Source organism: Bufo bufo, chromosome 2 (assembly GCF_905171765.1).
Source record: "Bufo bufo chromosome 2, aBufBuf1.1, whole genome shotgun sequence".
NCBI classification, from domain to species: Eukaryota; Metazoa; Chordata; class Amphibia; order Anura; family Bufonidae; genus Bufo; species Bufo bufo.
The window spans coordinates 794396239-794414598 of record NC_053390.1 but is presented as its reverse complement, the minus strand read 5'-3'; positions in this window follow the sequence as shown (position 1 = coordinate 794414598).

Here is an 18360-nt window from a genome sequence, read left to right as displayed (position 1 = left end):
GCATGGCATCCCACTCTTCTTGAAGGGCGGCCCTCAGGTCATTGAGGTTCTGTGGTAAAGAGTTACGAGCCCCTACACGGCATCTCAGCTGATCCCATAGGTTTTCAATGGGATTCAGGTCTGAAGAAAGTGCAGGCCACTCCATTTGAGGTCCCCCAGTCTCCAGCAGCCGTTTCCTAATGATACAACCCCAATGAGCTGACGCATTGTCGTCCTTCTAGATGAAATTAGGCCTCTGTTTTGCCAGAGGCACAATGACTGGATTAAAGTGTTCTGTATTGACTAGACACACCTGCCCACACTGTAACACCACCAACACCAAAGGGTCATCTGGTGACAACAATTAGCGCTCTCCTTGACGTCTCCAACATCATTGGTGGCCATCATTCCAGCTCAGCGTGAATCGACCTTCATCAGTGAACAGCAGTGAGGCCCACTGGTCCCTCGTCCAGCATAGATACTCCCTGATCCATGGAATACAATGACGCCTGTGGCTGGTGCTGTGGTCAGGCACCCTTGCAAGCTGTCTAGCATGCAGACCACACTGATGTAAACAGTTTCGAATGGTCTGACATAACAATTGGGTGCCTCTGACCTCCCTTAGGCTTCTTTCACATGAGCGTGTCCGGATGCATCCCGGTGCATTGCGGCAAACCCGTCCGAGTAGGTACGTAATTGCAGTCAGTTTTGACTGTGATTGCGTTCCGTTGTTCAGTTTTTATCGCGCGGGTGCAATGTGTTTTGCACGAGCGTGATAAAAAACTAACTGTGGTACCCAGACCCGAACTTCTTCACAGAAGTTCAGGTTTGGATTCAAGGTTGTGTAGATTGTATTATTTTCCCTTATAACATAGTTATATGAGAAAATAATAGCATTCTGAATACAGAATGCTAAGTAAAATAGGGCTGGAGGGGTTAAAATAAATAAATAATTGAACTCACCTTAATCCACTTGTTCGTGCAGCCGGCATCTCTTCTGTCTTCATCTGTGAGGAAAAGGACCTTTGATGACGTCACTACGCTCATCACATGGTCATTCACATGATCCATCACCATGGTGATGGATCATGTGATGAGCATAGTGACATCATCAAAGGTCCTTTTCCTCACAGTTAAAGACAGAAGAGATGCCGGCTGCGCGAACAAGTGGATTAAGGTGAGTTAAATTATTTATTTATTTATTTTAACCCCTCCAGCCCTATTGTACTATGCATTCTGTATTCAGAATGCTTTGATTTTCCCGAGAATGATCGAGTCCCCACCCCGATCGTCACCTAGCAACCGTGCATGAAAATCGCACCGCATCCACACTTGCTTGCGGATGCTTGCGATTTTCACGCAACCCCATTCATTTCTATGGGGCCTGGGAAAACGGGAAAAACGCACAAAGAGGAGCATGCTGCGATTTTCACGCAAAGCATAAGTGATGCGTGAAAATCACCGCTCATGTGCACAGCCCCATAGAAATGAATAGGGCCGGATTCAGTGCGGGTGCAATGTGTTCACCTCACGCATTGCACCCGCGCGGAATACTCGCCCGTGTGAAAGGGGCCTTAAATGTGCCTGGAGTTCTGTGTCATTCATTATCTGGTTCTGCAGGGCATTGTTCACAATAAAGCGGTCAAGCGGGCATCAGCGTGGGATGTGCCCAAGGGACGTCAACTTCTATGCCTTTCTGTGACTCTTCCAGTCTCTCTGTATCTCTGTTGCAACTTGCTGATGACATTCTGACACTCTAAGCTCAATCTCATGATGTCAAAATGTGAACTGCATAATGAGAAGGACTGTTCAAATGTGCCTCCAAAAGGTCACCTGTAAAGATTAGAGTGCATTTTAGGTTCATCCTGAAATTTCACCCACAAGCCAAATATCCCTAACTTTTTGGGAGTAGTGTATATATATTATTATTTTTTTTTAAATGTGTTTGTGTGTGTGTATATATATATATATATATATATATATAGACGTAGGAAGGCTCCTGTGTTAGAGCCGAAACGTCGCTACAGCCTTATGGGTAAATAAAGTTTTTTGCTATTTTATTTATTGGAGTGCTGCCCTTTTTCTACGTCTGCATTATTGGATTGGCTTTTATCCACATTGGGCTTTTTGCACCCTCCATTCCCTTTTTTCTGTGACGGTGCTGCCATCTTTTTTCATTTTTTATATATATATATATATATATATATAGCAAAAATCGGACTGCCCTCCGGTTCTTCAGTAAAACAGTGTGTTCTTATTCACCCATTTGGTGGTGCTGCCAGTGTTTTTTTTCTGCTATATATATATATATATACACTCACCTAAAGAATTATTAGGAACACCTGTTCTATTTATCATTAATGCAATTATCTAGTCAACCAATCACATGGCAGTTGCTTCAATGCATTTAGGGGTGTGGTCCTGGTCAAGACAATCTCCTGAACTCCAAACTGAATGTCAGAATGGGAAAGAAAGGTGATTTAAGCAATTTTGAGCGTGGCATGGTTGTTGGTGCCAGACGGGCCGGTCTGAGTATTTCACAATCTGCTCAGTTACTGGGATTTTCACGCACAACCATTTCTAGGGTTTACAAATAATGGTGTGAAAAGGGAAAAACATCCAGTATGCGGCAGTCCTGTGGGCAAAAATGCCTTGTGGATGCTAGAGGTCAGAGGAGAATGGGCCGACTGATTCAAGCTGATAGAAGAGCAACGTTGACTGAAATAACCACTCGTTACAACCGAGGTATGCAGCAAAGCAATTGTGAAGCCACAACACACACAACCTGGAGGCGGATGGGCTACAACAGCAGAAGACCCCACCGGGTACCACTCCTCTCCACTACAAATAGGAAAAAGAGGCTACAATTTACACGAGCTCACCAAAATAGGACTGTTGAAGACTGGAAAAATGTTGCCTGGTCTGATGAGTCTCGATTTCTGTTGAGACATTCAAATGGTAGAGTCCGAATTTGTCGTAAACAGAATGAGAACATGTATCCATCCTCTGATGGCTACTTCCAGCAGGATAATGCACCAGGTCACAAAGCTCGAATCATTTCAAATTGGTTTCTTGAACATGACAATGAGTTCACTGTACTAAAATGGCCCCACAGTCACCAGATCTCAACCCAATAGAGCATCTTTGTCATGTGGTGGAACGGGAGCTTCGTGCCCTGGATGTGCATCCCTCAAATCTCCATCAACTGCAAGATGCTATCCTATCAATATGGGCCAACATTTCTAAAGAATGCTATCAGCACCTGGTTGAATCAATGCCACGTAGAATTAAGGCAGTTCTGAAGGCAAAAGGGGGTCCAACACCGTATTAGTATGGTGTTCCTAATAATTCTTTAGGTGAGTGTATATGTGTATATATATATATATATATATATATACACACACACACATATTACTAAACTCTCACCTACATAAGAGAAAATCTGGGGGGACAGGCTAAGCTAAATACAATGGCCTCAATGAACAACAGAGCTATACATGCTTTATTTGAGTGACCAATGATGATGATGACACAACTGCCGTAGTACTACAGTATAATGATCTGGTTTATACACGGTTATGTGTGTCGTCTGTGTGGCCACTATTGATAATATAATTGGGAATGATCTAATCTGTGTAGGAATCTGTCCCACATATTCCTCCTATCTGTACCCCATGATTAACTTTATGTGGGCATAGGTGTGGATGTGAAACCTGTCTAAGAAATCCATATTTGAATGATTGCATTAAATAAATTTACCGTCCTGCATCTGAGACGGTTCATTAGCGTGCAGTGCCTGCACGTCGTCTGTTTGCTGGGCGACGCTCAGACACAGACGCATGGATCTTCCGGTAGCCCCAGAGATCATGTGACACCAACTTCCGGTGGAAATGGAGCACACGATAACGGCGTGCGTTCCATATGCGTTCCACCGTGCGAGGAGGCGGCGCAAGAGGGTGGTAACAGCTGGAGGCGCTGGTTTTAAAAGGTGACGCAGCGGTGTATGCTGTGTCTCCGCACTGCTGGCATCTTGCGGTGAGGCGAGGGTACATTTGGGGACACTTTCCCATACCCTGGTAGGGACGTGTACCACTGACCGTCCATGCTGCCTCGTACCTACAAGGAAAGAAACTCTCTCCTGAAGTAGTAAGTAGAGGTTACATACCTAATAATGTCTCTTGAATGTATATTAGATTAAGCACATTTAGTTTCCGCAATCTTTTTGCGTGTCTTTTTCTGTGTTTTTGTAGAAACCCTTTGACTTTAATAAGCCCCTGACGAGTTCCAATTTCAATGGAATGAAACATGGCATGTAGGGCTATACAGTAAGGGATTTACAGGGAATAGGCCCCATTTTTAGGGACAGGTTCCGTATGGGGTCGCCCCTGTCGGGGCGGGTGCTCTGTGTCGTTGAGGCAGGTCTATGAGGATAGCCCCTAACCATCCATATAGGGAGGGCTCTAGACCAGGGCAGTACAGGAGTGTCCAGATTGCCATACCCACAGAAGCATTGGTCACCAGTGCCCATCAACACACCGGGGCACTGACGCCACCCACCGTCTTTTGGTCGTATGTCTACAGGACGGGGTAAGATCCACCCATTACTATCTTACCGCGGCCCTAGATGGTGGCACTATATGTGTTTATATGTATGTATGTTATTTTGTTTTCGTCCCACTGCAACCACCTATGCTTTTAGTGATTCTATAGTAAAAGTTATTTTTTATATATACTCAGTCCACATGTGGTAAATAAGCTAAATACAAACTGAAGAGCTCGTCCTTCTCCTCCAGCAGCGCAGGCAGAATTCTGTCAGAAAGAAGGCACCTTATATAACTGTACACACATATATAAAAAGGTGTCTACGGCATTGTCCGCGTGCCACTGGGTTTCTGCTGGTTTAAACAACAGAGACACAGGGCTAATATCTGTGATTGCTGATAATGGACAATTTAAGATTTTTTCATTCCTTTAACTTTGTGACTAATACCACACCTCGTGACCGCTTGACATCGCCTACGTCGAGCTCACAAGACGCGGTATGGTCACGGGTTACCAAAAACGTGACGTTACGCCCTCCAGAGGAGCAGGTAAGGTCAGCTTGGTACAGTTTACACAGAAACCTCCTGTCCACGCGGGTACAGAGAGGCAACAAGCTGAGAGAGCCTTTTCACTGCCGCAGTGAAAACAGCGCTGTCTCAGCCCGGGTATCTGCCACCAGCTTCTCGTTTGATATAAGCCCGGTCCGCTAACGGGATTATATAGGGTGAGAAACCAACCCGAGGTAGCTTATAACTAGGCCAAAACACGGACGTGGGAATTCGTGATCGATATATAAGATAGTACAAGATTAAATTATATATTTAATCGCCGTAAGGGCACACTAGATATAACACAATATACACAGAGAATATATACAGTGGTCTGAGGTTACAGATACAGGTTATATGGGTACAACAGGGTTAAGCAGAGAAAAAGTCAGTTACCGGGTAAGATGAAAGTTCCTTTCGGTTGTGGTGTGTTTGCTGTAGTCACATAAAGGCCAGTGATCTCAGCTAGTTTCTGGGTCCCCCTAAACACATTACACGATGTGACACTTCTTCAGAGAAATACAAGCCCGCTTGCTGGCACAAGCCTTTTAACCTGTAGCCGGCCCCTCCCCTATCGTCCTTTGGGAGGGGTCCACCCCCCTCTGCTGGACTGGCTGCAAATGACCCACAAAACCCTTTAGGGTTTATAGCTCCAGTCCAGAAGGTCACAGGGAGATGGTTCTGGGACCAACAGATTCGCCTGGGTTTCGGCTACAACTAGAGTCCAAACATGGTGCCTCTATTGGGTTTCTGTGGGGAGATATGGATATCTCCCTTCCCTGGCATGCCACCATCAAACAAAGCCTATGGGCATGTTCACCGTGGCCACTGGGACGCAAATATGTATTCGGTGTGCGCCTGCGATGGCCGAGCGATTCATAATTCCTTATGAAATGTAGGTGCCAACATGTCTGGGAGGTATCATGGATCTTGGGCAAGAGCTGAGACCTCCTGCTGGGGGGTTTCCTGCAGATTTGGTTGCCTCCAAACTGGCTGGTTGAGGTGTGACATTATCTACCTGGGGCCTCCTTGAAGCCTGGACCCCTGGGGCTTTCTCCCTTGCTAGCTGACAATCAGATGGCTGGGGGAAACATATTTTGCATGTACACTGACTGTGTACAAGCCAAAAGGTGAATCAACTGACAATCAGGGCTGCCAGTAAATAATAATCCATATTCCTCACAACCTTCCAAAAATAATTAAATAAAAAGTAATCAAACCATTCACACTCCAATCAATATCAGTCAATATCACTATTAATACAAACTACAGATCACAACGCAAAAAAATGAGCCCTCATTCAGCTCTGTAGATATAATTATAAAAATATAAAGGTGAATGAGGGGATGCAAATAAAAAAAATTTTATTTATTTTTTAATGTGGAAAACCTATAAAACCTGGGCCATATATATATATATACTCATATTACTCCTACAATAAACATGTGTACCCAGACCATTTGGAGTCTAAACAATCATAAATGATCAAACCTTTATTTCATATCATAATAATATTAAATATCAGCGTTAAAAATCATACATAAATTGAAATTACATAAATCAATCCAATAGTGATGCATTAATACATCATAATTCACAGGAAACAGAGATTTTCTTGGTAAAATAATATAGACCTGAATCTAACAATAAAACTAAGTTATGAACCATGTACCGCCCAAAGTATCCCTGCCATACCAGTGTCCCTCACTTACCTAATGCTTTTCACCAGACGAAGCCTGTTGTGTGGCAGTAAAAAAAATACCTCCTCTTATTGCCCCCAGTAGAGCCAATGTCGCTTTATTGCCCTCATAATGTGTGCCAATGCCCCCTACTGTGTGCCCCAAAAAAACCTCTTAGTGCCCCCAGTTGAGCTAAGGTCCCCGTAGTGCAAAAGCAAAAAAATATCACAGAAAAAACTAAGATAAAAATATCCTGCACGGTATGATAAATAAATGTGCGGATGTCCCTGGCCACATTCATGAAAAAAAATCACAGAAATAAGGTAATAATGCACTTAATAAAATAGATGCAAGCATTATATATGGACAAAGTCCTCACTCTGATGTGATAAAATCTGAGACACTTAGCCAATATATTTTGATCAAAACACATCTCTGCCCGCCTACCAAGTGCCAAGGTGGTCTCAGGTCAGGCGGGTCCTACGCTAAACCGACCTAAGCCATTGGGCTTCTATGTTCAGGAGCGCAGACCCCGCACATAGGGTCCCCGTAGTGCCCCATAATTTGCACCAGTATACAAAACTCCTATATAGTGCCCCCAGTAGATGCCCCCATAGTGCTTCTCCACCTGTCCCATGGTGCCTAGCATAATGTGCCAGTATAAAATGCCCCTATAGAGTGCCCCCCAGCAGATGCCTCCATGGTGCTCCTCTCCCCCACTTCTTGATAGTGCCCCCCATGTGTGACAGTATATAATGCCAATATATTGGGCCCCCAGTAGATGCCCTCATAGTGCTCCCCCCCATAGTGCCAGTATAATTCTAATATATAGGGCTCCCAGTAGATGCTCCCATAGTGCTCCTCTCCCCCATGTGTGCCAGTAAATAATGCCCCCTAGTAGATGCCTCCATAGTGCTCTCCTCCCCCCATGTGTGCCAGTATAATGCCCCCTTGTAGATACCCCCATAGTGCTCCCCCATCTGTGCAAGTAAATAATGCCTCCTAGTAGATGCCCCCATAGTGCTCCTCTCCCCCCTTTCCCATTCTGGGCAACAGAATAATGTTAATAAAAAAAATAAACTTAGATACTTACCTCCATGACACTCTCAGTGAAGCGGTGCAGGCCTCTTCCACCCTGTGTCCTGCGCTGTACGGCTCAGGTGGCGTGATGACATCACCCCGCCGACTGCATCGGCCTCTGACAGGCTGCAGGCACTAGGCCTGCAGCCTATCAGAGGAATGGTTAAGGGAGAGGACTCTCCCCTGCCCCGCAGCATCCATCTGTATCGCTGTCCTGAGGATGGCGCTACAGATAAATATAGAGATGAGCGCTTCACAATGGAAGCGCTCATCTCTCCCTGCTTTGCCGCCAAACCTCTCATTTAACACTATATGCCTACACAGCAAAAATGACATTCGGCAAATACCCTTATACATACAGCTCCCCACTACTAATACAGAGTGGGACACTGCATCCGTTCCTTCTTAAAGATAAGCCGTCCTTGGCATTTGACTTGCTTGAAGTTCTGCATCTCTCTGAAGGCACCTGAAATACATGACAACTACACCCCAAACACATATGTATAGAAATCAATACTGTACTGTACTATTATGTGACTTACATAACCACATATAGGCAAAGGGTTATACATAACAATACACCTCATCAATAAGCATATATATTTCGTTCAGATTTCATGGCGCAGGGTGACATTGGGCATAGCAATGTCTGTGCTTGACGGTGACAAAATTGGGCGTTGATTTCACATTAGGGCATGCAGTCCATGACAATGTCCTCAAAGGCAAAGTCCATCCCTGATTTGGAGTATTATAATCCAAACACAATAGGCTTATAATATCAAAGTCTCTGGGCAATTAATACTTGCTAAAACCGTTAACGTTGCATAGTATAAAACGCAGAAAGGTAAAAAGGGTAAAAAGTGCGCCAATGTGCACTACAGGGACTTCACAGCATTGGAGTCCTTTAGGGAGTCCATTAGAAGAGCAGTAGGCTCTGAGTGGCACGGGGAACTACCACAAAAACAACAGGTAGTCAATTCCCTTTACACAAGGGATACATAGTGGCCAGCTGGCCTACTTACAGTTGGGGGCTATCTTCTTGAGGGATGTCATCCTCCAGGTGACTCCCTGAATCTGACTCATCAGATGACGGCTCAGGTCGGTACTGTGGCTTAGGTGCTTTTGTAGCAGCAGTGGGCTCCGGCCCACTAGGAAATTTCAAAGACTCTAGGTGCTGTCGCACGGCCAGCCTGTGCATGTGTTCCATGCAGGCAGCCCAATCATCAAAGGCCCGTGAGGTTGTTGGACAGGGTCTCCGGCTTCTGGTACTGGATCGCGGGCGTGGCTCTGGATCATGAGTGGCAATAGCAGGTTGCCAAAAGATATTGGGCCTGGAGAATGTGCCGGCTTGTGGGTAGCCAATCCAGCAGGATGGCAGGTAATGGGCCTCAGCCTTCACAGGTTGCTGCAGTGGAGCGGCAGCTCCTCCTACCTTGGGGTCCTCCACTCCTGCCCAAGACTCTGGCTCGGGCATGGGATGCATGATCCCGGTAGTGTAGGGTCCTTGCATTCCCTCAGCAGGGGTGAATTCTACCTCCTCATTCACCTGCAGGCTATGAAGGCATTCCGGCAGGTAGATATATACATACTGTGGAGACTCGCTCTGGTAGAAAGGATTAGCGGATGCAGTATAGAGGCAACAATATGTTGTTTGGATCAAACAGTTCAGTGTTTTATTCACACTTTAGGCAAGTGACAAAGCAAGCAGTCATATTCAAACAAAAAGTCACATTGCAGTGCTGGTGGTAATTCACACCATGTGGCAATTCTGCCTCAAAGAGTCCTTGCTGATTACAGCACCAACCTGTTTTCACGCCAAACAGGTAGCAAGCCTTCATCCAGACATAAGGCTCCCAGATCCCAACACAGAGACATGGCTTCTGAGCCCAGCTGCCTATTTAAGAACAGCCAGTACCCTTTTGTGTGGTCCAAAACAGAAAAATACCGGGCTTGTCCTAACCTCTCGATGAGCTCATCCACCTGGGGCATGGGATACACATTTCAAAAGTCGTTACAAAACCACAACATCTCGTCTGGCTTGGGTATCAATACTATAGGACTGGCCCACTCACTTTTTGACTCCTCAATAAAGTCTAGCTACAACATTAGCTGTAACTCCTCCGATATGGCTTGTCGCCGAGCCTCGGGCACCCGGTATGGTTTTAATCAGACTTTTGCCTGAGGCTCAGTGACAATGTCATGCTGAATTATGGAAGTGCGTCCAGGGAGGTCCGAGAATACATCAGTGTTCCGACTAACGAACTCCCTGGCTTCCTGAGTCTGTTTAGAGGAGAGGCTGTCAGCAATTTTTACTGTGGCAGCCGCCTCTCTTGCATCAGACAGAGGGGCCGGTACCTCCTCTCCTAGAAAACCCGGCCGAGGGCTGTCTTCTGTACAGGTTTCCCTATCTTTCCACGGTTTGAGTAAATCTACATGGTTAACCTGCTCCGGCTTTCGCCGCCCTGACTGGTGTACCTTGTAGTTTACATCTCCAATTTTCTCGAGTACCTCGTAGGGCCCCTGCCACCCAGCCAGAAACTTACAGTCCACAGTCGGCACCAGAACCAAAACCCGATCACCCGGGTTAAAGATCCGGACCCGAGCCTGACGATTATAGACTTGACTCTAGGCTTGCTGATCTGCCTCCGTATGCTCCCTAACAAGAGGCAACACTGTCTCTATCCGATCTTGCATCTGGGTAACGTACTCAATGACACTTTTATGTGGAGTGGGTTGTTGTTCTCATGCCTCTTTGGCCACGTCCAAGAGACTGCGAAAGTGTCTGCCATATAGCAGTTCGAAGGGCGAGAACCCAGTAGAGGCCTGGGGTACCTCTGGCACTGCGAACATTAGGTCCAAGAAGGTCCCAGTCCTTCCCACCTTTAGACACTACCTTTTTCGCCAAATTTTTTAATGTTTGGTTAAACCATTCTACCAGACCGTCCGTTTGTGGATGGTAAATGGATGTCCGTAGTGGTTTTATGTGCAGCAACTTACAGAGTTCTCTCATCACCTTGGACATAAAAGGGGTCCCTTGGACGGTCAGAACCTCTTTAGGTAGTCCTACTCGGGAAAACATCTCCATTAACTCCTTAGCTATGAGTTTGGACGAGGTATGTCGCAGTGGCACCGCCTCTGGGTACCGAGTGGGGTTAGTCTAGAATGACTAAGATGTGTTTATGCCCTCTGGCGGACTTCAGTACTGGGCCTATGAGGTCCATAGCTATTCAGTCAACAGTACTTCGATAACTAGGAGAGATACTAGGGGACTACTGAAATGTGGCTGGGGGCTAGTTACCTGGCAGGTCAGGCAAGACTTACAAAACTCTTCCACTTCTTTGAATATGCTGGGCCAGTAAAACAGCTGTAGAATACGATTCTGAGTTTTCTGCAGCCCCAGGTGACCCCCGAGAACGTTTTGGTGGGCTAGATCTAACACAAACTTGCAATAAGCCTTGGGGACCTCCAACTGTTCAATAGGCTCACCCCGAAGTTGGTTTACCCGATACAACATATCTTGATGAACCACAAAATGGGGAAACACTGACTCTGTCCCAGGTTGTTGTGGTTCACCATCTACTATTAACACATTTTCCCAGACAGGAGATAGGGTTGGGTCCCGACGTTGGGCGGTACCAAAATTATCCCTGGAGACATTGAGGTCTGCCAATTCAGGACCCGGCAGCAAGTTCTCCACGTCTCCCACCATCACACTTAGTGGGGTTGTCTCCCCCTCTTCCACCGAAGTGGCGGTCACCCCTACTGCTGGCATTTTGGTCTCAGGTTCCCAGGGTTCTGGTCTCCCCCTGAGCTGGGCCACTCTGCTAGGGTTACCCCTGTCTTATGGGCATCAGTCACTCTCATAGCAGGCCACAGTGCCAGGAAACCCGGGAAGTCTCTCCCTATTATGAGTTCATAACGTAGATTAGTGGCGACAGCCACCTCGTGGGTCCATCTACCGGCCACCGTAGTTAGAGACACCACCGCGGTGGGGTAGTCTTTTAAGTCTCTGTAAATGCACATCACCCTGACTTTCCAGGCAGTATACTCAGGGGACTGCACCAGGGTAGCCCTTACTAGGGTCACCAGACTCCATGAGTCCAGCAGAGCCTCCGCCGGAGTGTCTCCCACTTCCACCTGGCACAAATGATCTAGAGACTCTAGGGTACCTGTTGCACACATCCTCCTGGCATATAGCGGCTGATGGTAGCCATAGTTAGTGTCCATGGGCTCAACCCGATGGGGATAGTCAGCCCTTACATGGCAAGGCTCTTGACACCGCCAGCAGACTATCGGAGCCAGGTCCGCCGTGGGTACATCCTGGGCGGGTTTTATCAGCTCAAATCTCCGGGCCTGGGGAGGAGATTTCCGGGGTTTGCCGACCCCCCTCCCGACACAACCCCCCTTTAGATTCCTGGTAGCTTCATAGCGTTCCACCAGGTTCACCATTTCAAGGGCATTGCCAGGAGTGGGTATGACAAAGTCCTCCAGAACATATCGGCTAATAGTCTATCCAGCATAGCCGGGGGACTCAGCGCATCAGGCTGTAGCCACTTTTGCAAGAGGTGGTGTCACGAGTTGGAGGTCCCAGGAGAGACCACCGCGTCGTCAAGCAATAAACGGAAATCAGGTACAAACACATAAGAGTTTATTGCACAAACAGAAACATGGAAAGCAGCACAGATAAAACATGAGTTCTATGTACCGTCAGCACAGTGGGAGAAAACCCCCACTGAGCCACTGTCTAGTAATACTCCAGAGGGGCGTAACTAAGCAACTCCTGGTTTTCACTAGAGCCCTAGATGGTAGGGTTAGACTTAGCCACAGGAAGTTGCCAGGGTCCACTCTGGAGCGTGACCTAGACAGTGACAGCAGGAGCGAATGGACAACAGGTACCAGAAGGTACCGACGGCACATAGGCAAACATAACAGACAGGTAAATACAAAACAGGGCAAATAATAACACAAGCAGGAGTTCATGCAAGGGAGCAGGAGTGGCAATGAGCAGAGAAGGACTTGCTCCACCAGTAGTAAACTGCATGGCCTTGTCATGCCACTCTGCTGCAAAGGCTTGCTGAACACAGACATCAGAATAAACACAAAGTAACTAAAACATAACTGGCAGAACAGAAAGACAGGAAAAAGGACGCAAATGAACAAGTAGGGAAACCCACAGAGCACAGACAGACACGGATCCCATGGGTCAGCAGCATGGGAGAAAGAGTACAAACCAGGAGCAGGACAAGACAACACACACCAGGAGAGCTGACCCAGAACTGAGGAAACCTCAGCCTTATATACAGGTTACATGGGTGCAGCAGAGAGACCACACCCATGGAGCAGACAGAGGATTAACTCCTAATAGGAATACAGGGGAGTTAACCCATACAGAACCACAAAAGACACACAGGAACAGAACTTCAGCGAGGAGCGCCGAATGAGCAAGAACGGAAGGTCACAGTCAAAGGTAACGACTGTGACAGGTGGAGTAAGTCATAATACTGGGTCCTCGCAGGCTCAGCCAGCTTAACCCCTTAAGGACACAGCCTTATTACACCTTAGGACCAGGCCATTTTCTTGCAAATCTGACCAGTGTCCCTTTAAGTTTTGATAACTTTAAAACGCTTTGACTTATCCAGGCCGTTCTGAGATAGTTTTTTTCGACACATATTGTACTTCATGACACTGGTAAAATGAAGTCAAAAAAATATTTTTTTTTGCACCAAAAAATACCTAATTTAACAAAAATTTCAGTTTCTCTACTTCTGTAATACATAGTGATACCCCTAAAAATTGTGATGACGGCAGGGCGCCGAAGGAAAGGAATGCCATACGGTTTTTGGAAGGCAGATTTTGCTGGACTGGTTTTTTTGACACCATGTCCCATTTGAAGCCCCCCTGATGCACCTCTAGAGTAGAAACTCCAAAAAAGTGACCCCATTTTAGAAACTACGGGATAGGGTGGCAGTTTTGTTGGTTCTAGTTTAGGGTACATATGATTTTTGGTTGCTCTATATTACACTTTTTGTGCGGCAAGGTAACAAGAAATAGCTTTTTTGGCACCGTTTTTTTTTTTTTTTGTTATTTACAACATTCATCTGACAGGTTAGATCATGTGGTAATTTTATAGAGCAGGTTGTCACGGACGCGGCGATACCTAATATGTATACAATTTTTTTTATTTATGTAAGTTTTACACAATGAATTCATTTTTAAAACCCAAAAAAGTTTTAGTGTCTCCATAGTCTAAGAGCCATAGTTTTTTCAGTTTTTTGGCGATTATCCTAAGTAGGGTCTCATTTTTTGCGGGATGAGATGACAGTTTGATTGCCACTATTTTGGGGTGCATATGACTTTTTGATTGCTTGCTATTACACTTTTTGTGACGTAAGATGACAAAAAATTGCTTTTTTTACACCGTTTTTATTTTTATTTTTTTACGGTGGTCATCTGAGGGGTTAGGTCATGTGATATTTTTATAGAGCCGGTCGATACGGACGCGGCGATACCTAATACACTGCTCAAAAAAATAAAGGGAACACTTAAACAACACAATGTAACTCCAAGTCAATCACACTTCTGTGAAATCAAATTCTCCACTTAGGAAGCAACACTGAGTGACAATCAATTTCACATGCTGTTGTGCAAATGGGATAGACAACAGGTGGAAATTATAGGCAATTAGCAAGACACCCCCAATAAAGGAGTGGTTCTGCAGGTGGTGACCACAGACCAATTCTCAGTTCCTATGCTTCCTGGCTGATGTTTTGGTCACTTTTGAATGCTGGCGGTGCTTTCACTCTAGTGGTAGCATGAGACTGAGTCTACAACCCACACAAGTGGCTCAGGTAGTGCAGCTTATCCAGGATGGCACATCAATGCGAGCTGTGGCAAGAAGGTTTGCTGTGTCTGTCAGCGTAGTGTCCAGAGCATGGAGGCGCTACCAGGAGACAGGCCAGTACATCAGGAGACGCGGAGGAGGCCGTAGGAGGGCAACAACCCAGCAGCAGGACCGCTACCTCCGCCTTTGTGCAAGGAGGAACAGGAGGAGCACTGCCAGATCCCTGCAAAATGACCTCCAGCAGGCCACAAATGTGCATGTGTCTGCTCAAACGGTCAGAAACAGACTCCATGAGGGTGATATGAGGGCCCGACGTCCACAGGTGGGGGTTGTGCTTACAGCCCAACACCGTGCAGGATGTTTGGCATTTGCCAGAGAACACCAAGATTGGCAAATTCGCCACTGGCACCCTGTGCTCTTCACAGATGAAAGCAGGTTCACACTGAGCACATGTGACAGACGTGACAGAGTCTGGAAATGCCGTGGAGTCTGGAGACGCCGTGGAGAACGTTCTGCTGCCTGCAACATCCTCCAGCATGACCGGTTTGGCATTGGGTCAGTAATGGTGTGGGGTGGCATTTCTTTGGAGTGACGCACAGCCCTCCATGTGCTCGCCAGAGGTAGCCTGACTGCCATTAGGTACCGAGATGAGATCCTCAGACCCCTTGTGAGACCATATGCTGGTGCGGTTGGCCCTGGGTTCCTCCTAATGCAAGACAATGCTAGACCTCATGTTGCTGGAGTCTATCAGCAGTTCCTGCAAGATGAAGGCATTGATGCTATGGACTGGCCCGCCCGTTCCCCAGACCTGAATCCAATTGAGCACATCTGGGACATCATGTCTCGCTCTATCCACCAACGTCACGTTGCACCACAGACTGTCCAGGAGTTGGCAGATGCTTTAGTCCAGGTCTGGGAGGAGATCCCTCAGGAGACCGTCCGCCACCTCATCAGGAGCATGCACAGGTGTTGTAGGGAGGTCATACAGGCACGTGGAGGCCACACACACTACTGAGCCTCATTTTGACTTGTTTTAAGGACATTACATCAAAGTTGGATCAGCCTGTAGTGTGTTTTTCCACTTTAATTTTGAGTGTGACTCCAAATCCAGACCTCCATGGGTTGAAAAATTTGATTTCCATTTTTTTATTTTTGTGTGATTTTTTTGTCAGCACATTCAACTATGTAAAGAACAAAGTATTTCAGAAGAATATTTAATTAATTCAGATCTAGGATGTGTTATTTTTGTGTTCCCTTTATTTTTTTGAGCAGTGTATGTATACTTTTTTTTTATTTATGTAAGTTTTACACAATGATTTCATTTTTGAAACAAAAAAAATCATGTTTTAGTGTTTCCATAGTCTAAGAGCCATAGTTTTTTCAGTTTTGGGGCGATTATCTTGGGTAGGGTATGATTTTTGCGGGATGAGATGACGGTTTGATTGTTACAATTTTGGCGTACATACAACTTTTTTGATCACTTTTATTACCTTTTTTGGGAAGTAAGGTGGGCAAAATTTCAATTTCATCATAGTTTTTTATTTTTTATTTTTATGGCGTTCACCGTTCGGGTAAAGTAACATGACCGTTTCATAGATCAGGTCGTTACAGACGGGGCAATACCAAACATGTGTAGGGAATTTTTTTTTTTTTCATTTTTAATCAGTGATAAATGTGTTTTTTGATTTTTACTTTATAATACTGTACTGTACTGTATTTTACACTTTGTCTGAACAGATCTATGCCTTTTAGCACAGATCTGTTCAGCACCATGGACAGCAGGATGCCTGAGACGGCGTCCTGTTGCCATGGGAACCTTCCCCGTCTGCTCAATAGTGGTCAGAACTGCGCAGACAGGGAAGGGTAAGGACGGGGCTGTCGGGGGGCTGTCTGGGGGCTCTCTCCCTCTCCATCAGGGGGCTGCAAAGGCACTGCAGCCCCCTGATGGGAGAGGGAGGGAGCTCCCTGAGTTGTTAACCTTTTCCATACAGCGGTCCGTACGGACCGCTGTATGGAAAGGGTTAAACGGCTGACATCGCATCGCAGATCAGGGACCGCAGGGATCAGAAACTGCAGAAATCGCAGGTCTGACTTGACCTGCGGTTTGCCGCGATCGCCGAAATGGGGGGGTCACAGGACCCCCCCGCGCATTTAGCCTAGGTGCCTGCTCAATGATTTGAGCAGGCACCGGGTTCCGATCACTGCCAGCCGCACGGCAGTGATCGAAAATACACAGGGCGTACATGTACGCCCTGTGTCCTTAAGTACCAGGGCACAAGGGCGTACCTGTATGCCCTATGTCCTTAAGGGGTTAAACACCCACTGATGTACCTGCTGGTGCCCGGACCAACACATTCACCCCCAGTCTTGTCAAAATCTCACCCTTTACTTTTGGTAGTTGGCCGCTTAATCGTCTGGCAAGTCGAAATACACCCGCTGGAAATCGGATGCCAGGAATGGAGCGACGACCTCAGCCCACTGGACACGGGGTAGCTTTTCCCTGATGTCCACTTTCTCGTACATCGCCAGGTAGTGTCACGGCGGGGAGTGGGGGAAACCCCCACCATACAATGCAAGAAGGATAATGGTAGCAACTAGGCCAGGACGCCGGGATCAGGGAGCAGGTCACCTCCTATTGCATCCCTAATCCTCTCCCTAACTCCTAACCGTATGAGCGAACCCTGATGGTGGGACGGCTCATACCCTGGATACCTAATATCCTGAGTCGCCCTGGAAATCCCTCACTTAGGAGCAGGGGAGAGACGACCTGTTCATCCACAACACGGAGGAACAGGAGTCTCTAAAGGCCTAGAAGCAGGTAAAGGGAAACACATACAGCTAAAGGAGATGGCAGGTAAGCGAAACCAATAACACACTTACCTGCCACAGAAACTGTCTGGAACCCGTGCACAAGTGCTGGTGTCCACACCAACATTAAAGGACACAGCACACACCACAAACCACACAGGAACCCAGGACACCCATAGCTGCAATAAACGTGAGACACCATAAGAACATCTATGACCACAAGGGTGGCCCTCACTGGAAAGATGGTAAAGCCAGGAGCAGTGAACCACCAGCACACACCAAGCCTGGAGGAAAACTCAGCTACAGGCTTCCAGCAGAGACTAAATAGCCCAAGCAGCCACACCCACAAACACATAAACCCAGTGTTCACAAAACACTAGGAAGGGAGTTAACCCTTCCAACACCAGACAGAGGAAGGAAGCCACTTAAAGGGGAAGTGCACACACAAGCAAACTAAGCCACACGTTACCACCGCCAACCGCAAGTGTGGCAACGGCGTCACAGCGTTGACCATAGGCCGTGACAGGTAGGTTTCGATGTCGTCTGCAGTGGTCATCTTAGGAATCACGGCACAGACTTCTTTCCGGGCATCGTGGATGCTCGGGGTTGCTCCTGCTGTCTGCAAAGCCATCACGTGTTGTAGCAGCAACTGGTTAGACTCCTGCTGCTGCTTATTAGCCTTGTGTTGCTGCAGGTTTGTCTCTCGCTGATGCAGATTAGGGCCTTCATGAGGGCCTTCACAACAGCCTCCATTTTGTCGTGGGGCACTGGTTGTAATACAGATGGTTTAATGTACGACATACAACCTTGCCTGAAAAATGCAGAAACCAAAAATATCGGCGTTCACGCCAGCCTCACTCCTCTTGCCTGCATCCTCCACCAA